General features: G+C 47.5%; 1 protein-coding gene and 1 long non-coding RNA gene across 4 annotated transcripts in view; one reads left to right on the forward strand and one right to left on the reverse strand.

The window, feature by feature from the left end:
- The window catches only part of NHS (NHS actin remodeling regulator), a 342,272-nt gene that overhangs the window by 188,265 nt on the left and 128,626 nt on the right, over positions 1 to 25,381 (forward strand). The gene's annotated exons all lie outside the window — the stretch shown is intronic.
- LOC109496448 lies at positions 4,147 to 15,359 on the reverse strand. 2 transcript variants are annotated; one of them, XR_002152443.3, is made up of 3 exons: positions 14,495 to 15,320; positions 12,480 to 14,120; positions 4,147 to 7,904 (listed from the first exon to the last, which is right to left on the reverse strand). It is a non-coding gene; the product is annotated as an uncharacterized LOC109496448 (long non-coding RNA). The 2 variants fall into 2 exon arrangements; XR_002152444.3 differs by lacking the exon at positions 4,147 to 7,904 and having other exon boundaries at positions 12,237 to 14,120; positions 14,495 to 15,359.

The following is a 25,381-nucleotide window of genomic DNA, read 5'->3' on the forward strand; positions in this document are numbered from 1 at the left end:
TCCTACGAGGGATTGGGATTTAATTGCTCTGGAAAGCATCTGAACATTTGTTTTATGGCCTTAGGAGTAGAACATTCCACGAGGCTCTTTCTCCATGCCGTTCACAGTGCTACTCTCCAGTGATCTCCCGTGGCTGAGTTGGTCATGAGTAATATTCAACAAATATTCATTCGACACTTATTATATAATCCTAGGTGTTAGAGGTACAATAAGCTACTCATCAGGTAAGGTCCTTGACCTCATGGACCCTCTCTTCTAGGGAAGAGGATCAGACAACAGACTGTCAGGCAGAGGTGCATGATGCGGAGAAGATGTCACAGATGCGTCTCTCGGCAAGTAATGCCTCCAAATCCGGCCATCCGTTTTTTTTCAGCAGGTATTCAAGGAGCCGTGGAGGCTATAGAGAGCTGCGTGGACTCCAGGTGTTTGCACAAATCTTTCCTCTCCCGTCCTCCCTAAACAAGCCATCTTGTGTTCAACAGAATGATCTGGGGCAGTTAATTTTGAGCCAGACTCATTTAGCATGGCAATGTCCACCAGGCGTGGCCACCCAGACAAATGATTTCCGGCAAACGCATTACACGAGTGCATCCTGTGAGGGTACAGCTGAGTGGCAGTTGGGGGAGGAATTTCCAGCACGTGCCGGCCCCTGAAAGGAAATAAGGGGAAGTCGGTCTTCACGCTGCCCCAGCCTGCCTGCCCCCCTTCGCGTCCACAGTTCTTGTACGATTTCCCTGTAGAGTATCCTTTGTTGGTTTTGAGTAGGGATAACCTATCTCGAGTGAAAATCCTGTGCTGTTTGGTGAGCTGTAAGTTGACTCTCACTGAGTTTTTTAGAACAATATTCATGGAAAAATATATTTAGGCCGTTTCCAAAATGGAGATTATTGATCCAATTACGCAGATGGATGTGGCAACCAGCAGATGTCCCTGATTCTTCTTCCTCTCTCTTTGTTTTCTGAGAGAGTTGGAAGTTGGCGCAGAAGAGGCGCTCTGATCCAAGTGGATAAGTCAGTCACTGAGACAGGCTATTCTGTGTCTGTGGAAGAAGACAAGAAACTTTCCTTTTGAGGGGATGATGGGCAGTGAGCAGAGGTGGGGTGGCCGAGTTTTCTAGATCCTACGATTTGAAAATCAGGGACTCAAAGGAAGTCTGTCCTTCCTGAGTAATTGAATCCCCACTACGCTGAACTTCCTCCGGGGTTTCAACTTTCACCCCGGGGCCAGGCTCTGAGGAGGGAGGACAAAGGGGGGTCGGCCCCTCCTCTGGGGAGGGAGGAAGTAGGTGGGCAGTGTGGGGCGCCCGGCCCCGTGTGGCCGCTTCTCTGCTTCCTGGGCAGAGGAGCCGGGTGTCTGGTTTCTCCTTTTCCTCTGGCCCTATGCCTTTGTGGGCCTCTCGCACCGATGTGTGCGCATCGGTGTCAGCCACACAAAGTTGTGTTTTGCGAAAAGAGGGGGCACCGAAGGCGACGTTGGGTTTGGCAGCAATCCGTGAATGTTATTCACCTGCTCTGTCCGTGTGACGTGAACGCATCTTATTAGACTGGAGGCCACCAGTGTGGGATTTGGGACGTTGATTCTCCAAGAACCAGGAAAACAATAACGCCGGGAGTGCTGGGAGAATGCTCCAAATGCTTCCAAAGATCCAGCTTTTTAGGCATCCCCAGTCACGAAGGGGTACCCACTTTCAAGTACCTCCTCACGAACAAACGGTTGCCCTAGGAAACTGTCCTGTGTGGTCCTTGGTTGACCCGGTCCGATACTTAAAGATGAAAAATTGTATTTTGTTTTATAATATTTTATAGGGGCACCTAGGTGGCTCAGTCGGTTGAGCATCCGACTCTCGATTTAGGCTCAGGTCACGGTCTCGTGGTTCGTGAGTTTGAGCCCCACATTGGGCTCCACGCTGATGGCACAGAGCCTGCTTGGGATCCTCTCCCCCCCCCCCCCCCCGCCCCTCCCCTGCTCGTGCTCTCTCTCCCTCTCTCAAAATAAACTTAAAACCATACATTATGATATTTTATATTTTTTACTTGTCGCTAACGTAAGGACTTACCACTTTCTCATTTAGTCTGAATTAGGCTCACCTTACGGTCTGGCTACATCTTTTTCATTTAAAAGGCAATGTAGTTATTTGCTGGTGGCAAATCAAGTGATAAAGAGAAAACACTAACGTATACGATTTTCAAAAAGTGGAAAGCAGCTACCCCTCTCCGAATCATTGCCCGAAGTTAACCATGGTTTATTGCTCTAGCTGTGTGGCCTTGGCCAGACTTCCCGACTCCTGGGCCTCGGTTCCTTCATCTGTAAAGGGGGGGTGATATTAGTCCTAATCCCATAGGGTTCTTGTGGGGATTAAGTACAACGTCGGACGTGTGTTCTCGCTAAACCAATATTAGCTACGGCTGTCAGTAGTATGTACTTTCTGTATGCATCGGTGCTGACGCTGCGTCTTTCCTAGCTTCAGACCTTTAACCGTGGGGCCAGGCCTCAGTGAGCAGTATTTTGCCAACGGCATTTTCACTCAGGATAGGGCCCGCGTGGGTGAGGAAGCCTGGCCTTTGATTTGGTTTTCTTCAGCGGGATTCAGTTTGGTTCGATTTCCTTCATGGCTTCGAAGAAATGCTAGGCTTTCTTGAGTAGGAGAGGGAAAGAATTGGAACGGGCTTCTTGCTCCCAGGAGGGACCTGACCGATAAGGTCATTGCTTCTCTTGCAAGCCCCTGGACCCTCAATTTGGGTGCCGTCGCCCCGAGGCTGCTCTCCTACCTGGGAATGTGATGGGAAGATTTATGGCCGAAAGAATAGCTCTGACTGACTTCGATGGAAGAGGGAACCAAGATCTTCTATTAGATGAGTGGATGGAAAATCAGTTGGGTTTTTAGTTTAGTTTTCTTTTTTTTTTTTTTAATGAAGCAGGGAAAAGAGCGAGTGTGTTGGTTTTGCCGGTTTGCTCTGAAAACCAGAGTAAGAGTGTATCCGGGTGGTTGTTTGTACGCAGGGAGCAGAGGAAATCACCTCTGAGGCGTCTGACATAAGGCATGAGCAGACCGTGCATGCTTTTTTGTCTGCCTTCAAAACCGGGGGTATTTGTTCGATAACTTGACGTTCGAAGTCCAGGGAAAGAGTCCGAGAACCTGTCTCCTTGTCCCGGTTCTGCCACGTGTGGCCCGGAACGAGTTACTTAACCCCTCTGTGCCCCGGGTGTGTCCTCTATTTAAGAAAATGAGGCTGGAAGTCCCTGCCCTCCAGAGCTATTTTGGGGGAATAAGAGATGTGATAACGGGTCACGCTGTCGCGTTGTTGGCTGCACTGCGGGCGGCTGCTGGAGAGTCAGAACACTGGCCACCGCCCTCGAGGGACTTCGAGCCAGCGAGAACTCAAAGCACACGTGTAAAAAGCTGCCTGAACGCTTACGAAGGAAAAGGATAAACCCAGAGTCACCACAAGAGCATTTGATAATAATAAGATAGATGCCTGAGAGAAAAATGTGGCTAGAGACCCACAGGGAGTTGACAGAGTGACAGGATACGGTGTCAGTTGCTTTTTTCAGTGGAGAGATCAGGTTCTCCATTTTAGCCACACCCCCCGGGCCACCTTCTGTGAGCAAACACAGCCATTGACTTGAGGTCCGAGAGTGCCCCTCACGTCGCTTGACCCCTGATCCGAGGAGAAGCCATGACCTCCTTAGCTCAGCCCTCTAATCGGCCCTGCCTGTCCATCAGGACTTGGGAAGCTGGGCTGAGATGCCATAAACAAAGCACTGCGACACCAGGGAGACGCGCGACGCCACTGCTCTGCCGCCAAGATGGCAGAGTAGCCCTGCAATAAATCTCTTCACTGTGCTGTTGGCTTTATGCAGGCTTATTAGGTCTCTTTCCCGAACTCTCTGAGGTTCACAGGACAGGGAACGGTAACAGGATTTCTCTCTTAAGTTCTTAAGTGACTTGCCTGGGGTCACCTTGTTGATTAGTGAATCGTAGGGGCGGGGGTGGGGTGGGCGTACATCGGGGATTTCCTAACACCCAGGCCAGTGTGGATTAAGCTGTTGAAGCTTCTAGGGGAAGATACAAATACAGCGGCAGATATCAGCTTATTGATTAATTAATTTCTGCAGCAACTGCAAATCTGTGTTCAAGAATGCACTTTGTTTTTCACTTAATAATGGCGATGAGCTGCCTCTCACGTGCTTCTTTACCTTCTTCCAAAACCAAACTACCAAGTTGGTCACTGTCCAGTTCGTTGGAACTGGAGTCAGTTGAACGAGTACCTGAGTTAATTGTTGAACTGAGGAGTATGAAAACCACGTACCATTGCCAAGCACGAAACCTCCCTTCCCTTCCCTACCAGGTCTGCTGCTCTGAGGGTAGGGCCAGGACCCCTGAGGTTCAAGTCCAGCAAAAAATCAGTTCCTTGGCCACGTACTAAAAGCTTGGGAACCGATTTGTTAATTATTCTTTTCCTTTTGTGTCATTTTTCAAGATAAACTTACTTGGGCCAGCCTCCTGGAAAACCTTTTAAAATGCTAATCGCGCAGTTGTGTGAATAATGTAAAAATGAGTCATGTGCTACACTCAGCACTTGACTAATTAACAAGCAGTAAATGAACCCTTGCCTAGCAAATTCTGTACCCGCCTGTGTGAATGGCAGGGAGCTTCATGGAGCCACAGTTGGAAGAGTTTGGCTTAAGTAAACGGGTTCTTATAGGAATTGGCCCGTGGAAATCAGGAATCGTTAGGCATAGCACTATCTTTTCCCCAAATTGAACACCATTGGCGGATTCCATTCGGGGAATGTTCGTTGAGCCCCTGTAGGGCTTTGTGATAGGCCCCGGGGAACAGGATACAAAGGTGAATTAAATGCGAAGGATGCTCCTAAAAGTTAATAATCTGGTGAAAGACAGAGGTGAATAATCAAAGACAGGAGTGGGATGCTTTAGACCACAAGGACAGAATATCCAATTAATGGTGGCTTCCGTGATAACGATATTTAATTATCTCACAAGATCTAATGTCTGAAGGTAGGCGGTTCTAGGGTTGATTTAGTAGCTGGACGTTGTTGTTCACACCAGCTTCCTCCCACGCTTTTGCTCTGCCGTCCCCATCGTGTTGGCTTTTTGTCCTTAGGCTTGTGATGGTCTTGTTCCAACTATCATATTCTCCAACAACAGAGTTCGCAGGTAGGAAGCAAGGCAGGGGCAGTAGAAGGCCGTGCCCCGCTCACCTGCCATTCACCGCAACAAGTCACACGGCCACACCGAGACGCGAGGCTGGGGTGCTGGGAAGCCACGCTGTCTAGACAGCCACTTTCCATCATCAGCCCCGTCCCTACGATCCCTATGGAAGGGAAGGGATTAAAAACTGTGCAGGGCAATTAGACATCTCTGCCACACAATGCAGAAAGTGCTCATAATGCAGTCAGTACAGATACTCACAGAGCACAGAGACAGTTAATTCTGCCTTGAAAAATGATGGGAGGTTTTGTAGAGGACCTGACATTTTAGCTGAGTCACCAGGCGGATGAGGGATGAAATCCAAACAGGAAACCCGGTGCGTAAAGACAGAGTGGCATGAGAGAGCTTGTCGGGGTTCTGTGCTGTTTGTATTTTCTTGGCCTCTTTACCCCATCTTTTGGTCAAACCCATAGCTAGCAAGTCACTTAACTCCTCGGGGTCCTAGAGTCCGCATCTGTGTAAAGGACGCAGTTGGATTGCACAGCTGTAAAAAGGTCTGCAAGGTTTTCTCACTCATCCCGTCTCTCCTTTACGGCGGTTCAAGTAGACATTTCTTACACAGATAGCACAGGAATTCTTTAATCTTCTCTCCTCGATCGAAGCACATTTTGAAACATTTCTCAGAGAGGCAGTGTGGCGTCCTCAGCAGAGCATGAGACTGGGGATCACGGATCTGAACTCGAAGCCTCACTTTGTCATGCACTTGCTGTGTGTCTTCCGGAAGACACTTAAGCTCTCTGTAGCTCAGTATCCTCGTCTGTAAAAGGGAGGTAATGGCATTTATCTGCACGGCTCTTTGGAAGACAGTGATAATTGTCATTAATGTGCAGCACAGTGGTAGATACTTATCAGGTTCTCGGTAACTCACAAATGAAGAGATAAAAGTGGCCAATACACAAAGTTTTAAATGTTCAGTGAGGCATAACTGTGTGTGTGTGTGTGTGTGTGTGTGTGTGTGTGTATTAAATGGACCTGGACTTTGAAAATCAGTAATCCCCGGTGTGGGCAGTGTGGATGGCACAGAGACTTTCAGGTAGTGCTGATGAGACTATGAACTGATAATGACATTTCCGGGGGACAGTGTGGCCATTGGAATGTGTCTTTTAGAAATGTTCAAGCCCTTTGACCCAGCAATTCAAAGTCTAAGAATCTATGCTGGGTAGATAATTGATGATGTGAACATGGGGTATAATTAGTATAAAGTTATTCATCATGATGGTATTGGAGTAAAAGGTATTGGGATCAGCACAAATAACCAACAGCAGACAAGTCATTAAGCGAATTAAGCTTGACTCAGATATTTTAATATTACCCAGATATTAAGAATCCGGTTTGGGGAGGATATTTGATGATGTAGGGAAAATGATGACGATAGAATATTTATGTGGAAAAAGCAGCCTACGAAACAGTATGTACAACATGGTCCCAGTTTTGTAAAAGTAAATAACTATCATGCTTAGAAAAGTCACTGGAAGGTAAAACACCAAAATGTGAAAATGATTATCTCTGGGTACTGGAAACACAGGGGGGTTTTATCTTCTTCGGTGCTGCTCTGAATTCTACAGGTTATCTTGCATTGTGCCTGTAATGATATGGAAAAACACTTCCAAAATGAAGAGAAAATATCAGGTTAGAAAGATTACCCAAAAAATCCGGATGCCTCAACTCCAATCAACTTGTAAGAATACTCACGCATCCCACAAGAAAAAGAAGGTTGGAAGGAAATATGTCCAAATCTATTCAGTTATTTTCTCTGGTTCGTGGAATGATGGATTGTTGCCATTTTCTTCTTTGTACTAGTTTGTGTTTTCCGCCTTTTCCATGTTTGGCATATGTTATTTTTATGAGCAGAAAAAGAAAGCTACCACCACAGAAAGCCCACAACAAGACGTTGTCCTGAGTGCTGCGTTACACATGGCCCCCAGTGCTGGCAGCCACCAATAAAACCAGTTAAGTCTGAAGGCCCCGGCTTCTCTTGCCCCACAGCTAGGAATTCATTCGACCGGTGTGCAGAACTGGTACCCACGTTGACCACCTCTGCCTCCTGAATGCACCAAGTGCCATGTTGCAAAAGGCAGAGGGGCAGAGCCAGAGGTGCTGGTGATGGGGCAGATGAGTACGTTTTGCAGGTGTCAGAAATCACAATAGAACCTGTCCTCCATGCCGCAGGGACTGCAGGGCAAGCCTGCTTTTTATGAACGCGTGCTTGCTGATCCAGTAGGTGCCTCTGGCTGGATGCATAGAGCTCTCTGGTGGCCAAGAGGTGTCAACGCAGCAATGTTTGTACTTCAGAACCAAGTCCAAGTTCTACTAGCCAAACCAGAATGTTCAGACACTGCTGCATACTTGCAGATTAAAGTCGAAGACCCCGTAACAGGTAGGAAGACATCGGCCAGCACTATTCCCGTAGTATCTCTAACAAAGAAGGAATCTTCCGTGTCTACCAGCTGGGGTGGGTACCCGCTCTGCCTTCACGCCCGTGTCAAAGGCACTCGGTCCTGCTTGGTTTTGTAATAACTGTTTATTAAATTGTGAGCCATAGCAACTACTGTGTGAGCCTTGATCATGTTGCTTGTCTCACAAGCCCATACTGTGGGAAAGTGTCCTTGTGGGTTGTTTTCCAAGCGGGTCTGGTCTTCATGGCATCACAGAATGTTACAGCTGGAAGGAGCCTTAGAAACAAAGAGACTGAGCTCCAGTAAAGCCAAGTGGCTTAGAGAAACGATTCATTACTGGCTGATCTAAGAATGGAACCCATTCCAACCTTGAGAATTTCGTCCAGCAGCCTCCCCTATTTCCCTCAAGCTGCCTTCATCCCTCAGGTGGCTGACTTGAAACCAACACTAACGCTTCAGATTCCCATTGTTCCTGGGTAGTCTTGTATTTCTCTGTGTTGGCATCACACTGTGTGTGTGTGTGTGTGTGTGTGTGTGTGTGTGTGTGTAGCTATGTATGATCATTAGTCTATGTATGTAACTGTCACTGTATTCCTATTATATCTCTATCATTTGATTTGGGCATATTCCATACCCTCTGCTGTATTGTAAATTCCTTGAAGATAATCTTCTGTGTCTTTTGTATTCCAACATAATACTCTCTAGAGGTGTTGGGACCATTGACACAATTCATGTTACTTTCTTTGTAAGCCATGAATGAAAATAATGTCTGAATCATTTGGGTCCTTAGACTCAGGACTTTGTTTATAGGATATTGTTCTATATTTAACTTCTGTATTGGCACTGGCTTTTAGAGAGGCCTGAAGATTAGTGGAAATTTACCCCCTGGGCATTCTAGAATGTTCCACTGAGAGGTAATTAAGGGGAAGAAAAGGAACAACTTGTACTCCCCAATTGGCGAGCCATTTATTTGGTTATATATTTATTTCTGCTAGAGCAAAAGTGCTTTCAATTTTATTGCACTCTAACATCGTCTCAATAATCACCAGGGTAGCATAGTGATGGTACCTTAGAACTTTGCTGCCCAATTGGTAATATGAGGATAAGCTCTGAAATGCTCTCTGCAGTCAATTTGAATATTCTATCCTTTGATTCGTTTTGACAGTGAGTTTTTAAGAAAAGAGAGAAATACACATAAGAAATCGTTTAAAGTGGGCCTTGTTGGGGGGTTGGCGCTTCGGTGGCTCAGTTGGTTAAACGCCCAATTTCGTGCTCAGGTCATATATTTATATAGTTCATGGTTCGACCCTGTGTCGGGCTCTGTGCTGACAGCTCGGCACCTGGAGCCTGCTTTGGATTCTGTGTCTCCCTCTCTCTCTGCCCCTCCTCCACTCATTCTCTGTCTGTCTCTGTCTGTCTCTCTCTCAAAAATAAACAAACATTAAAAAAAAATTTTTAAGTGGGCCTTGGGATGTGCTGTGCTAGGAAAAGAAATAAAGACCAGCATGGTGAGGGGTTTGGAGCCAGAGCTATAGGGTTTGATTTTTGGCATGGCCAACCTAGGAGGAAGAAAATGGATAGGGGTGTAAATGGGGCAGATGGGCCTTAGATGGTTGTTGAGTATGTGTGATGAGTGTGTAGAGCTTCATTGTAAAGTCCTATCTACTTTAGGGGTTATTTAGAAATGCTCCATTAGAACCTTAGTTCCTCTCTTCAAAAAAAATAATAAGGAAATTCTTAAACTTGGCCAAGGTCATTAAACAAATAAATGGAAAAAAACCAACATAGTTAATACAAGACTATGCTTATTAAAACACAAAGGTTATAATGAGCACAGACCTTGAAGTAGGACATGGGTTTAAATCACATCTTACTCCATTTGTAACCTTGGGTGTCTTTGACCTTCTGTTTTCTCAGCTCTGAAAGAAGGATATAAAGACCCACCTTCCAGAGTTGTCGGGGCTATGAGAAACGAATATGTGTCAAGCACCTAGAACCCTACCTGCCCTTGGTAGACATTTCCTCAAAGTAGTTCCCGCTTTTTTTATATTATTAGTTTACTATTTATTATTAATATTCTAAGTGGATTAAGAATCCCAATGGCTCACTGGGATTAAGAATCCCAGTAGGCTCACTGGGAGGGAACATGTTCGGGAGCAGTCATTCCTTTGGTCCTCAGGCAAACAGGAGCTCCCAGGCCACATGAAGAGGGCCAGCCCACAAGTCCCAATGTTTCGGAACTTGATTTGGGGGCCTCTTCCAGGCAGCAGCAGCAACCTAGTGGGAGAGAACGTCCCATCAAATCCCAAGGGATACCTAGTTTCATTGGGTGTGGGAGTGCAAGGATCCTTTACACAGGAAGGACTTCTAAAACAAATCACTCCTCAGTGTACAACTCACCCCCAAGTCTCCTGCTTCCTCCTCTATCCCAGTGTTCCTCAATTCCCAATGAGAGTGGCCTGTATCTTTCACCGGCAATTCACAGTGAGCTTCTCCCATGGAGTCTGATTTGCTTCTGTATCCCCAATACATGGCTCACAAGGAGGACTGAGGGGTTTTTTTGATGGATGGATGGATGGGAGGAAGGGTGGATGAGTGGGTGGGTGGGTGGGTGGATGGATGACAGAAACTGACCTGAGGTGGGATACTTATGTATCTCTGTGTTCCAACAGTAGGGTTTTGCTTTTGAGTCTTTTTAAGCATCTTGTTGACCTTTTAAGAAAATTCCCACTAATAACCTACTGTATCCCAGATAGTCTACCAGTGAGCACCTGTTGTATACCAATGAGCATCTAGTTTTTATATCATTTAATCCTCACAACACTCTGTGAGGTAGGCCTTGTTAATACCATTTTACAGATGGAGAAATCCACGATCAGAAAGGTTGAAGAACTTGCCCAAGTTCACGTACCATTTATAGCCAAGTCCTTTCCTGTATGTCATGCCATGCAGGCATACCTATCGCACAAACCGTTCATACCAGTGTAGAAGTGAGGAAGAGAGTCACTAGCCCAATACATTTCTGAGAGGCAAGGGTCACTATTCAGAAGAAAATCCGATGGCAAAAGGGAGTTTTCACTTGGATATACATTGGAGGGTGGGTGGCAGATGAGGGGAGGGTGTGGATCCATGGAGGGAGGAAAGAAGTAGCAGGCACTCCTGCAATCCCAGGCTTCTCCTCCAAAGGGAACTCAGTCACGGGTAAGAAGGAGTGAGGCGGGTTGTCCTGTCTCCGTTCTGCTTGGGGCATCCCTGGGATCAATCCACCCCACCTGTCCACAGGGCAACTGCCGCTAAAAAATTCACTGGAGACAGTGAAAGGAGACCAAATGTTTTGCCTGTCCTACCGTCTTTGCTCAGGTTCAGAGAAAGGAGAAGAAACCGAGACGTCGATTCCTGTGCACATGCTTCATTGAGGGAGTGCTCTCAGGAAAAGGGGAGTCAGGGAAGCAGACCAGGGCAAGGGGGTAAGACTGAAGTCTGTCTGTGGTCTCAGCCAGACACTCGCTTTTGACTCATCTCACACAGGAGCAGGAATTGCACCAGAATTGATCCCACCTTGAAGCTAGGGGACCGGCCTTCTGTATCACTGAATCAGTCAGTTATTAGCTATGGGGCTGCCCTTGGGGAAGGGAGCCCAACCTTCTGGGCTAGGTAATTCCCACTGACCCAGGGCATCTCTCCAGAGAAGGAGCGACTGTTGGGTGCTGTTAACAGCCAATACTATAGCATCTGGGGGAGGGGATCCCCGCCCAGGTAAGAGGCCGTGGGTAGGGCATCAACAGTATCCACTGTCCCCACCAAACTACCATCTAGGCCCCTGCTGGCGTGGCATGTATGCAAAATTTCTGCCTGGATTTTGGCCACTGCCCTTCCCATCCGGATGCAGACTGACTTGATGAGTGGAGATAGTCCAACTGAAGTTTCCTTCTTTGAAGGAGAGGGGACACCAAGCAGGGATCCTTCCCATGAGCTTGCCAGTCTAGAGACTTTCCCCGCTCATTCTGTGTTGGCCGTCTACTGCTGGGGTCCCCCTCTGACTCAGTCAAAACTTAACATTCTTGGCAAAGTGTAGCCTAAGGTTTTTACTTTAATGGCAATTATCATGCATCAGCTCCCTTTGATGTAGGACAGCCAACATCATGACGTCTAGGTTATGTTTTCTGTCCTCTGTCCCCAAGTTTTAGTTGTCGTCTTAGTTCACATGTCCCCCCTTCCTGCTAAACTCCCATCCGACACTTCCTTCTCCAGTCCTGTTAATACTTAACCTGAGGTCAAGGTTTCTTTGGGTGAAGAACAATGAAAAAGCCATCAAGCTGGCTTTGAGTGCTAAGGGAGTGAAACCTGGTTATGTGTCTAATTTGAGACATTCCTAAGAGTAGGCTTTTCTTTATGGTCAAGATCGAAAGAAATGAACGGATGTGAGCTTTTTTTTTCTTGCCTTACACATTAAGGATTAGTCATAGGATCATGTTGAAATTATTCGATCCAGAAATAAGTGATTAACATTTAACTTTCTTAATGGGCAATTACTCAACAGCTATGCCAGTGGGTAAATATTTACTCATCATCTATTCCAAGGAGTGAATGTTAACTTGAGTCAAACAGTTACTTGTGTTGGTTCTTTAATAATGGCAAAGTGAATTTTATGTAGCAGTAAGAGCTCCAATTTCCTGCCAAGTAAGAATTGACTGAAGGATGTTCAGAGCTCTGAGCCGGGCTTAAATTACAGATAATTTACTCACCTACTCACCCACTCAAAAAAAAGCAAAAAACAAAAAAACCAAAAAAAAAACAAAAACAAAAACGCACCACCAACAACAAAAAACACTGGCGATCTGTTATACTCACCACTATGTATTGAAATCTGGCAGCCCCGAATCTCAGAAAGTCAAATATAATAAATCAACTCCGTTTCTCAGTCCGTAGGTCTGTCAGCCTCTGTTTACCACAAAGCTGCCTGTTTCTTGTCATTAATTCCGATACCCTCAACGTGCCCCATGGACACACAGAGCATATGGCCTGAAGACTCAGTTAAGAGAAAATCGGGTACCATCTCTGAGAGTTTCAGTTCACTTCCAACCAGCACGTTTTTACCAACAGGCAGGAAGTCGATTTAAAAGTTGAAACATGAACCAAGGTTGGAGGTTGAGGGTCAGAATATGGGACGTGGATGCAAATACTTCAGGTGTGGTCTACACGCAGACAGGTCAAAGATGTTTTCCATGGGGAACCAGTGAGAGAGAGGGCTGGCGTTGTCCAGGCTTGTAGAAAGAAGTTTGAGAGGCTGGAACTTGGCATGTGCATCAGGGCAGGCTAACTGCTGTATCAACCGCCCCAAGTCTCAGGCCTTCACACAAATTAAGTTTATTTCTTGCTCATGTCACATTCCAAGAGGAGGGGACCTGTGTTCTGCAGGCGTTCAGAAACGCAAACTCCTTCCGGCAGATGAGGCCAAAACACACACACACACACACACACACACACACACACACACACACACACACAGACACACACCCAAAAACCAAAAAACCCAAAACCATAGAGCATGGAGAATAGCGTGGCAAGTTTGATGGGCACCTCCATAGTCTGGCTGGCGCTGCCACATGACCCCACAAGCGTGCAAAGGAGGCTGGGAAATCCGTGTGCCCAAGACATGGAAGGATATGGTTTCGCGTCGAGCTAGCCGGTCTGCCACCCGTGGCTCGGGGCACGCGACACTCTTCATCTGTTCTTTGGCGAGCGTGTGGAAAAGAGCTAGCGAAGGAGCGACAAAGAAGACAGGCAGGAAGCTAGTTAAAAGTCAGTGGGGCTACTCTGGTGGGGGGGGGGTTGCTGAGTTAGATTCACTTCTAACGGGGGATAAAAATGGATGTCCTTTGGGTTGGTTTTGTTGCGGCCCAGGCTTTAGAGGGTGAGCTCAGCTCACTGGAGCAGAGGACTCGATGAGAGGGAAGGTGTGCTTTGCCTGGGGCCCCCGGCTGCTCAGAAAGTGGGGGGGGGGGAGCGGGTCGCAGCCTGCCACGGACACCTGATTGTGGGGACTCTGGAGGAGGCCTGTAAGGGGGGGGGGTTCCTCGTCCGCCAGGGGTGTTCAGGGGAGAACAGACTCGGCGGAGAGAGGGTGCCGCGGTGTGCACGGGCTCCATTCTGGAAGGTAGGACGCTCCTGCTCTCTGTTCTGTTGCTTCCCCTCTCCGGCCTGTGAAGGCAGCCCCGGCCCGGCGGGCCGTGTTTGGAGGAGCCCCTCGATGGGAGGGAAGGTTCCGGCAGGGAGCTGGAGGAAAAGCGAGGGCCCAGGGCCTGCCCCAGCCGGCAGGTAGCGTCAGGGGCCTCCGGCCTGGCCTGGCATGGCGCCTGGTGCGGCTCCTGACTGAATCGCGCTCTCCTCCCCAGCGATTCCCACAGGCCCTCTGGGCGGACTCTTTTGTGGCAGTTTCTGGCAGTCCCAAACGTGGCTCGTTGTCAAGCCTCTGGACCGGTGCCCGGGAGCCTGTTGGAAGTCCAGACTCCCAGTCAAGAATGAATTGGCCAAGCGCCAAGATAATATTTTCCCTTATAATCAAGAACTCTGCCTAGGAAATAAGTTCAACTCCCTTCTTATTTTCTTAACTGTTCTTCGGTCTCCTTTTAGAGTAGCCATTATTAAAAGATCAGTTTTACGTGCATCCCCCCCCACGCACACACAGAAATGGCCTCATTTATGTAGCAAACGCTTATATGGCACCGACTCTGGGCCTTACGCTCTTCTAAGTATTGCAGAAATATTAACTATTCGATCTTCCCAACGACCCCAGGACATAGGCACTGTTATCATCCCCACTTTACAGATGAGGACGTAGAGGTAGAAAAGGCGTAAGGGCTTACCTGGGGTCAGGCAGCGTATAGGCGGTAACCGTGGGATTCGGACCGAGGCTGTCTAGTTGGGTAACCCCACTAGGCTGGTTCGTTCTATATTCTTTCCCCAGCGAAATCATCAGTTGCTTTTGTAGAAACTGCCGTGACCTACCTCCGCGCAGAAAAAGGCACAAATGCTGAGTATACAGCTCAGTGAATTTTCACAGACGGAACACGCCCACGTGCCCGGAACCCTGCCCCAAGCAGATTATCACCGGCCCCAGAAAAGCTCTTTCACCTCTGCCCCCACCTTTTGCCCTTATCCTGGCTTTTATTGGCACGGATTACTTGGAACCGTTTACAAGTAGAATCACACGACGTGCCTTCTTCTGTGTGTCCTTTCTTTCCCTCCGTGTTACCTTTGTTGCCGCACATACTTCAGGTTTCTTTCTTTGCGCTGCTGTGCAATATCTCAGTCTGGGAACATACCACAATCGACTTGGCGGTTGTTGTTTTTTAATTGACGGGCATTTTGCTAAGACCCAGTCTGGAATGGTTATGAATAGTGAGTGCGGCTCCGTATGCGTCTTTCGGTGAGCTCCCGGACCTGTTTCTGTTGGGTATACACTCAGAAGTGCAAAACCGTAGCGAACGCAAATATGTAGCCTTAGTGGGTCCTGCCAGGCAGTTTTAGAAAGTGGGCATCCCAGCTTACAGTCCCATCAGCAGTGTGGGGGACTTCTTGGTGCTGCTCAGTCTTGCCAACACTTGGAACTTTCTTTTTACTTTAAGGCATTCTGGTGGGTAGCATGTATCATAGTTTGTTTGTTTGTTTTAAATAGCCTACTCGGGGGGCGCCTGGGTGGCTCAGTCGGTTAAGCGTCCGACTTCGGCTCAGGTCACGATCTCGCGGTGCGTGAGTTCGAGCCCCGCGTCGGGCTCGGGGCTGATGGCTCAGAGCCTGGAGCCTGCTTCCGATTCTGTGTCTCCCTCTCTCTCTCAAAAATAAATAAACAATTAAAAAAAAAGAGCCTATTTTTAGAAGGGTCTTTAGACTTACAGAGAAATTGAGAGGATGGTACAGAGAGCCCCCACATACCGTGCACCCCTTTTCCCCCAGTATGAACACCTTACGTTCGAACGGTAGCTTGTTAGAATTAGCGAAGCAATACTGATAGATTTCCACTCGTGTACTGCTCGTTAAACAGCAAGCACGCTGGAGGAACTAATGACACTGTCCGCGTCTCCTCCCCTTGTCGCATCGAAGACCGTTGGGGAACAGCTTCGCAGTCGGTTTATTCAGACGGACCAGGGCTGGGGTGATGACTCCAGGGCAGTCCTTTGCTTAATAAAGTCAAACCCACCGGATGATGTGGGGACGTCGTGACCTGGTGTAAACCTTTGTGATCGTCATTCTCGATCAGGCGTTCTCCAGATGTGGCCCAAAGCAGCACACGGGGCTCCGGTCAAAATGCCAGTTCTTGGGCCACATCCCACACGAAGAATCAAAACCTCTGGGGCTGGAGGGCAAGAATGTGCCTTGTGAGCAAGAGACTTCAGATGGTTCTAATGCACCCTAAATAGCCTGTTCTAGACATAGAAAGGCGACCCAGTAAATAGTGCCTCGAATATTTTAAATCCAGGAGGCATTCGTTTTCCAGGCTGGGCATCTAGCCCTGATACTCATTTAGTTCACACTCTCCTTATTTTCGTACAATAAAAGCTCATGGGCTGGGGTGCCTGGGAGGGCTCAGTGAGTTAAGTGTTTACTTTGTCTCAGGTCATGATCTCGCCGTTTGTGAGTTCGAGCCCCGCGTCAGGCTCTGTGCTGACAGCTCAGAGCCTGGAGCCTGCTTTGAATTCTGTGTCTCCCTCTCTCTCTGCCCCTCCCCCCCCCCAGAAATAAATAAACATTAAAAAAGAAAAAGCTCATGGGCCAAAAGGCAGCCTGTTAATACCAGAGCCCTAAGGAGGATGACTCTTGAGTTAGGTTTCCCAAGACCTTGACGAAAAAAGATTGCACTGGAAAACATAAATGATGCGGCTGGTCCCCCGTGGGTAAGGAAGCTGAGACAGAGAGTTTTAGGGCTCTTGGTCCCCTTGGAATCTCAAAAGGAACTTTAATGTCAAAGAGGGTGTGGAGGACAGCAGGAAGAGATCAGTGTGTAAAATATTCCAATGGCAAATTCCAGAAAAGCAGCAGTCAGAGCTAAATGGGACAAAGAGACAATACACATTAATTTAAGACGACGTTGTCAATTTAGTGGCATGTTTATTGAAATAGCCCTTCATGTTCTAAAAAAAGCACTGGGGTACAGACCTCTGAATCCCTGCAGGAAACTACAAATTCCTGGGAGGGAACAGCAGCCCTAGTCCTGACTTTAATAACAAAAGGCAATTATTTTTAGTATTTTCCAGTAATCTCAGCTGTCTGGTATTGTCAGACTCTATTCATGGACAGCTGGAATGTAGAGTGCATTGAGTGAATGGGGAGGGGAGGAGGGAGGGAGGAAAGGAGGGAGGCATAAAAGAGGAAAAGAGACAGGAGAGAGCAAGAAGGAGAACATGAGTGGGAGCTTACAAGCTTTTTCACTCTGGTATATTATCCGGCATGATGGGCCCCAAGGCAAAAGTGCCAGTCATGTAATAATAAATGCCAAGATCAAACCTCCAGGAACAAATATAAAGGGACTCGGAAACAAGCCATTTGTCAGACCGGTTTTGGGGTACAGGGAAGTATAAAGCAACTAGAGAGAAAGTAGGTCAGTGATAGATTCTGGTGGAAACACCTGGGAAACCATCGCGGCTGCTCGTGTTGTAACTAATTAAGAGGTGGTGAAACCACGACACTTGGTGGCGTTGGAGGGGATGCGGGGGGGGGGGGGGTGGGGGGTGGGTCGCAGAGGAATGGAATTAATTTTTTCATTTATTTCATTTTAATTAATGGAATTAATTTCTTAAAGCTGCTTGGAAAATCCCAACTTGTAGCCTCAGCAGATCTGGTGGCTGAACAGCACGGTGAGGCGATCACGCTGGAAAAATCATAAAGAAGCGGGAAGTTGTGCAGTGGACACGGTCTGTCATGGGGGAGGGGGTGGCTCGGCACAGGCTTGCCGATTGCAGGCCAGAAAATGAACACCGGTCCCCTCCCAACGTACAGAGTAAACCCTGAACACAAGTACTGAAGGGCCCTGGGCACAGCAGAATTGTTTGCCACAGGCAGCGTGCATGTCTGGAGTCAAGATAAACGGGTTTGATGGTGGAAAGGAGCAGTTGTCCTAAACATTACACAATGGTTGGATGAGGAAGGACAACGTGGTCTAGAGCTCCAGCAGTCTTACGGAGATCCCTAAGTGGCCCAAATGGATAACTGATAGAAATATTTCAGCCAGGGAGGAACACAACTGCTTGTTTTTTAAGGGTTTGCTGTGTTAACTGGTACTTCAGCTGACCTTACCCTCATATTCTGGGAACAGAGCGACAAGCCGTAAGCTCTTTTTAGCACCGTGAGAGAGATCAGCTTCTTTTACGGAAAAGGAAACTTAAACTCAGAGGCGTTAAGTCACTGTCTAAAGTCACAAAGCTTATTAAAAAACAACCCAAATCAAGTTTCCAACTGCTGTTATTTAACCTTGAGAGTTGCTTTCCATCAGTTCTCTTATAAAGTAGACTTGACCTGCAAATGTGAGCTGTCCCCGAATGCCAGGAAGGAAACAGGACCAACACCATAGTCCTCTTGGGAAGCTTAAGGCTATTGGCTAGGACAGCAAACACGATTCCTTTTTCTAAACAATGCAAGCTGGGATATTCTCTCTCTCTCCCTCTCCCTCTCCCTCTCCCTCTCCCTCTCCCTCTCCCACTCCCTCTCCCAATCCCTCTCCCAATCCCTCTCCCAATCCCTCTCCCTCTCCCTTTCCCTCTCCCTCTCTCCCCCCCCTCCCCTCCCCCTGCCTCCCTCCCTCCCCTACTCCCTGTCTATCCCCACACCTCCCCTCCTCTCTTTCCTCCTCTCTCCCCCTCTGACACACACACACACACACACACACACACACACACACACACACACACAATCCAATCTGTGTGATTCTCAAGGGGTTCCTTGGTGCACTAATGGATAATATGAGAAATCATGTGAAATCTTCCCAAGGAAAGCATTCTGAATGCTTGGAAATGGTAACACAGAGAAGGGCTGGAGAGTCACAGCTTCCTTCCACCCGGGCCCCTGGTCTTTGGTAGTAACTAAAGATGCCTGCTGTCATTCATCAGTAAGTGAGTTAAGTAGGCTTCTGAGGAAGATGCCCTCAGATGCTCACCTGAAGATGGCCCGACGCAAGTCTAAGAAAGTGGGCTCTGGAAGGTGCCAGCAAAGACGCCGGTAGAGCAAGGCGGTATATTTGCGGCAGACCGGGGAGGAGATCTCCTGGTGAGGTGGCTGTGGCCTTGCGCGGAAAGCACGAGGAGTGGCCCCGCGTGGCTGCTGCGCCTCCCTGCCGCTTGCCTGAGCAAGTCAACCTTTACCTTTCTCTCTCTGAGAACAGCGTTTAAGGAGAGACAAAAGTTCAAAGGTAGAAGAAAATCCTTTGCACCTCTTTAAGTGGGGTTTCTTCCGTGTGGGGGGTCCCTTAGAACACAAGGCTGTTTGGCAACAATCTAGTTACTGTTAACATGATAAACTGATTAGACTCATTTCCATTCTTCCATACATGCACTGAACACACACTTGCACGTCTTTTCTGAGGAATTTAGCATCAGTGATTTCAGGCTTGGGGGTTTAAATCAAGATAAACTACTTTCCTTCTTTCCGAGGAGCAGGATTCAAGAAATATGTCGGCCAAGTGCCAGAACAATCTCAGACAAAACATGCTGGCTTCACTCGGGGACATTGAATTGATACTTGTAACCATTTCAAACTTCTCTCGAAGATATTTCAGAGCTCAGAAAATAGAACAAAAGGAATTTGCATTCTTTTTTTCTCTTTCCAGAGTCCACAGCTTCTCACGAATGCCTGCCAAACCAAGTATATAGTTAGACATTTATTCAGTCATTCGCATTGCCATTATTAATGGTTCAAACAAAGAGCATAATAAAATACAGTTATAAGTGCTAAAAGATGTTTCTGTGACTTCACACCACGGCTCAACCACCACCCTAATGGTACTGCTCCAATGGCCAAGTCATTAAGCCTCTTTAGTCTTCACTCTGATTGACACCCAAAGCTACAGTGGCAGTCAGAGAGGGGCACAGAGTTTAATGAGCTACTAGAACTTTCTTTGCCCAAGCCCATGGGTGGGACTCATGGCCCAAGAGGAAAAGAAATCAGCCTGGTTTCAGTGACCTCTCATTGAAGACTGTGGACTCCTTAAAGGCCATGAATTTGCCTCTTCAAGGACCTATTGTCACCATCCCACATCATTCTACTCTGGGACCTTAAGAACGTCACTTAGGCAATATTTGTGTCCTGATAATGAAGAATTGTTAATATGATTTTTAGCAATAGAGTTAAAAGTTATTGATCAAGGTAGAAAGAGGGTACAAATATGAGATCCTTATATCAAATGGGAGACAAGTTAAGGGTGCTGTGCCACCACTTTAGTAAAACATTTCCCAAGCTATGTAGGTTCCTTGGGAAATAGTAGGTCACACACATACATTTCTGTGGTCAAAAAGGTTTGAGAAAACTGGATGAGGCGCACACACACACACACACACACACACACACACACACACACGTTTCTTTACTGCAGAACCTATCAGAGCCTTTAATATCCTGAAATACATTGTGATTCTCTGCATGAGGTAGTTCCCAAATTCATTTGACCATAGAGCTCTATTAACACATGTGGGTCTTGGATTCCATGAAACATATTTCAGGACGTGCTATTTTAGAAAGCCAATTTTCTGTAAGGGTGATCCTTTATAGCACAGGCAGGCTCTGCCTCCAGCAATAATTTCTGGGGCTTCTCAGTGGGAGGAAGGGGGGAAGGAATTGGGGAGAGAGGGTGATCAGGTATACGAATCAGCAAGCAAGGTCTTGAACTCCTTGAGGCCAGGACTCCGGGAGGACTCCTTGAGGTCGCTCTCACCAGCATCTAGCAGAAGTGTTTGATACTTGATTGTTGAGCAAATGGATTCATGAATGCTTTGTCCAAAGTTGAGTTAAGCCAAGCACCGGCTGATCCTGATTATCCTTTGACTTGGGGCCGCATGAGGATTTAAAATGCATCCTGAAGGTTTGGGACCCCTTATACTAGATAAATGACCAAATCAAGTGAAGAACTATCAGAACTGGCTCACCCTGGACATCCCAGAGCTGTAGCCTCCCCCCAGTGAAATCCTCAAGAGTGATTTTGGTTGGGGCAGGAGATGCCTGGTGCCTCCCCGTTCGAGTTGAGAATGACGAAAGCATGTCTGGTTACATTTTGAGGCGGGCTTTGAGGCCAGTACAGGGGCTGTTCTCTCTGCATCTATGCTGATACAACTGCCACTGGTTCTTAGATGCACATCGTGACACATCAGCGTGTCAGTTGTGAGCTCAAGTTGTAAGCGTCACGTGCTTTGTTATTAGTGACAGTCATTTGGGAACGATTGACTTTTAAATATAAATTAGGGTGGGTTTAAGGCTACAGCTAACCTCGCTCTCATCCCATTTTGATAGGCTTTCTTGAGTGAGAGAGAAAACAGCTTGCTTACTGGGAACTGTGCATGCATGCACAGTCCGTTATGAGTATCCTATTGGAACAGAACAAAATGCGGGCGCCGTGTCAGAGGTTAGGAGAGTGTATCTTCCAAGCAAATGCCCAATCCGCAAAGTAGGTAAAGAGCCTGTCTGAAGACCCTGAACTGCAGATCAGCGAATAACCCGGTTAACTTAGATTTCCTTCTCTTTCTTTGGGGTCCGTGACGTTTTCCCAGGAGCGTGACGCATGATGCTTCGTCACCATGGGTCAGCCATCCCGACACCTGTAGCATGAAGAGTCCTAAAGACCTCTCGGCCTTTCCCTCGCACACTTAGCCCTACCCCGGTCCTAATCATTCATTGCCAAGGAGGCCCCATTCCCGTTAGGGTTTGCAATGGCCGCTTTTTGCCTTCAGGCCCGGGTTGGCGTCTAGCCTCTCGGCATTCCATCCAGTCCCTGCGCTCAACTCGCAGGGCTGGGCAGGCCTGCTTCCACGGAAGAGTTGGTCACTGCTGGCGTGTGGGTAAAGGGTTAACATCACCCCTTCCCCTTCTCTGTGGAAATCTGTCCTTGTGTTAACTTTCCAGCTCTGTTGCCCTGGAAACCTGGTGGAGGTGGAATGTCAGCTGTGTTACCAGGCAATATTGCTTATAGTAAAAATGACCCAATTGTTAAATTGCTTCTGGTGCAGCAGCATTGTAAATGAGTCTAAACACCTGGCAGGAAGCCACAGCCTTGGGGTTCCCTGAGTGTGGGACTCTGGGTACTGGCATGTCCCTTATGGGGCCCCTGGAGACGGCAGTTGGTCACAAGAGATGTTAGCTCCTGTGGGGCAGGGGGCTTCTCAGCCAGGACGGGCCCTGTACTCTCTGATGTGCATCTTGTCTGTTTGCACCTAAGCTGCCACTTAGGGGGCCCCTAGACAGCGAGTGGGCTCCTGTAAGGACCCCCAGCGGAGGAGGGATGCCCCAAGCTGCCCTTCTGGCTGGTGGTGGTTCCTAGCTAGTTTCCTTCTAAGTAGACTCCCACCATGGTGGCCTGTGCTAGTCCTGGAAGTCAAAATGTTGTGTTGAACCGCTGGAGGCCCCCAGTGGACGTCGGAGTCGCGAAAGGGAGGGTGGGCATGCTCCCTGCGCTTTGCGGAGCTGACGTGACATGTTGTCTAACCGGCCAGTTGCAGGACCCATACTGGTCTGGCCTTTCAAATCCCAGTTCATGGAGAGTCCTTTCTCCGTCATTGGAAGCTAGTCAAAGTCCGCTTCCATTAAAAACAATCCTGTTGATTTCTCTTTCTCAAACAGAAGTGACCAGCTGGAGGGGCCAAAAAGGATTTCCACTCTCAAGTTTTCCAAAAGTTGTATGTTTCCCATTGGTGGGGTTGGTCATTCTGCTTTTAAATCCCTCAAATTCCTCGCATTCCCGGAAGCGTCCTGACATCCATGCTTCAGACGGCTGGAGCAGATTTTCCACATTTCATTTCATTCGGTGTAGTCTGTTCTGCTGCTCTTAGTGGGCTCGCTGGCCACGGTTCATGGTGAGACTCCTCCTTGAGCAGGATGGACTTGGCAGGAAGAGTTCGACAGCTATTTATCGAGTGCTTCTCATGAGCCTGGAGCTGCTCCAAGTGCTTTGCGTGTACTGACAGGTAAACGGCCCTATGAGGTAGGGACTATTATTTATTATCTTCATCTTCAAGGTGAGGCAACTGAGGCACAGAGCAGGTTGAATGACTTCCCCAGGGCCACACAGTTCATAAGGGACAGAGCCAGTGTTCACGCCCCGAGAGCTGAGTTTTCAACCCCTATGGCAGACCGCCTCTCTGAGTCTCCTCATGAAGATGGGATTTTGCCCGGCCTCGGGGAGTGGAGGGCTGACGCCGTTTGAGTGTCCTGGGTGTGCGTGGTGGATCCAGAGAACAGCTTCCCACCAACCGAGCAAGAAGTGGAGGATGTTTTAGCGTTCCGCCTTGTAGCAGAAAATGGAGACACACACCCCTTTGGGACCATTCATCCACCAAGCACTCACTAAGCACCGGCTCTTAAGCACTCCAGTGGCTGTGAAGGATACGACATTGAACCACAGGGCCCCAATTGCCTGCCTGTGAGGAGTTTCTATTCTGGTGTGTGTCCTGACCCACAAAGCAAGGAAGGGGAGAATCAGGGATAGGGAAATAAATAGAAAAGCAGAGAAAGAGGAGGAAGGAGGCATGTTCCAGAATTTTCCGTTACTCCCCCCTGATAAGGAGTTTTCTGTTTCCCAGCATGACTCTCCCCCACTCCCACCCCCTGGGCCAAACAAAGTCAAATCACTGATAATATTGCCCAATAGAACTGTCTGTGATGACGGAAGTGTTCTATAACTGTGCTGTTCAATAGGGTAGCCCCTAGCTATATGTGGCTATTGAGCACTTGAAATGTTGCTGGTGTAAGGAACTGAATTTTAAATTGTACTTAATTTTAATGAACTAAAATTTCAATATAAGCAGCCACATGTGACAGTGGCTTCTGTAGCAGATTATATGGCCCTAGAACTTTCCTACCCTATACATGACATCAAGCACCCTCTTCCCCAGTGTGGTCCAGATTATTCTAAATTCCTAAATTTCACTAGGAAAAGTTTGAATAGGTGGCCAGTGCTGCAGCTTTCAAATGTGCCCGGTTGGATTAAAACCTAAATCCATGAACATGGGCCACAAAACCCCAAATTCAGTCTATCTCTTCAGAGTTGAATTTCTTCCCACTACTACTTACTTTGAACACATTTCCAGGTAGCTAAGTAAAACAGGAGCTGCTTAAATATCTTTTTTTTTTTTTACATGCAAGTAGGAGGTAAGAGAAAGGGCAGGAGGGGAGTAAAAGAAAGGTCGATATTGTAGCATCGTACCAATCTTTGTTTCTAAATCTCAGCAGCCTTGAAAGAGAACATTAAGATATCTTTTACTTTCTGGCCTGGCTTTGCAGAGAGAGGGAGACATAAATGAAAGCCCGCTTTGTATGGCTGTACTGTGACTACAGAGACAATGAAGAGACTTTTTTGGGATATAAGTTTGTGTGTGTGTGTGTGTGTGTGTGTGTGTGTGCACGCGCGCGCACGCACGCATTGAAGCCCTCATGGGTACAAAGCAATCTCACAATTAGCTACTGTTCACCTTCTTGGCTCCCGTCTTTGTAAAAATAATTATGATAGTAACTTTTTTTTTTTTTTTTTTTTTTTTTTTTTAGTCTGCTGTCTATCCTCAGGGCAATGTCTTGGATCCTGAAGGATTTAACAAACAATACCCAAAGCCTCAGGCCCTAGCTGACCTAATGAGCTTGAAACTTGAGCAGTTTTTAAAGACTGGATCACATATGCAACACTCTTGTCTAGAAGTCCTGGCTTTTGCGCGGGCAAGGTTGATGAGTTGGGATGCACTGGCCCAGCCAGGAATCCGTTTGACTGGTCAGTGCCCACGGTATACAGCTGCTAAATATTTTGAATATCACCCCTGAATATTGTGGCTGTGGCAGGCCTGCAGGAAATGAAATTATTTCCATGAGAAAGCACTTAGCCATCCCTTTATTGATTTATTTAACACCAAATTGAGTCAGACGGTGAGGGAGACAGATACGCAAACAAATACCTTATGGAAAAAGTTGAGCTGATGCTAAGACAGAAGTGGTTTTAAAAAGCTGTGGGAGGCCAGAGGAGGATGTCATTCTTTGACGTGGGGATACAAGGGAAATTTGAAGAAGAAAATGATATTTGATCTGGGTCTTGAAAGGTGAGTAGAAGTTCACTAAGACACGGGGCATTCTAGGTAGAGGGTGCAGTAAAGCCACAAGGTGTGCCATGCCACAGAGAGGAATGACAAGTGTCATGTGTTTGGAGCACAGACTTTGGGTAGTGATGGTCGAAATGAGTCTGACAGGAGATGGAGTGGGGGGATCTCTGTGGGTGTCATTCTCAAGTGCTTTGAATGCCATGCCAGAAGTAGACTTAATTCTATAAGCAACAGGGAGCCAATCAAGTTGACTTTAGCATGTAACTGATAGCGGGGTTTGATCTGGAGGAAGATGACATTTATAGCCATGTGGCAGAGTGACCGGAGGGGAGAAATGGACCCGTGTCAGGGAAACCAGCAAGGTGGGAACAGTTATCATGAGAGTTAAGGGGACCATCGGCCTATGGCAGTAGCTGAGGCAATGGAACAAAAGGAATGGTTGGAGACGAGAGGCACCATGAGGTAGGGTCCATTATTAGT

Source organism: Felis catus, chromosome X (assembly GCF_018350175.1).
Source record: "Felis catus isolate Fca126 chromosome X, F.catus_Fca126_mat1.0, whole genome shotgun sequence".
Classification (NCBI taxonomy): Eukaryota; Metazoa; Chordata; class Mammalia; order Carnivora; family Felidae; genus Felis; species Felis catus.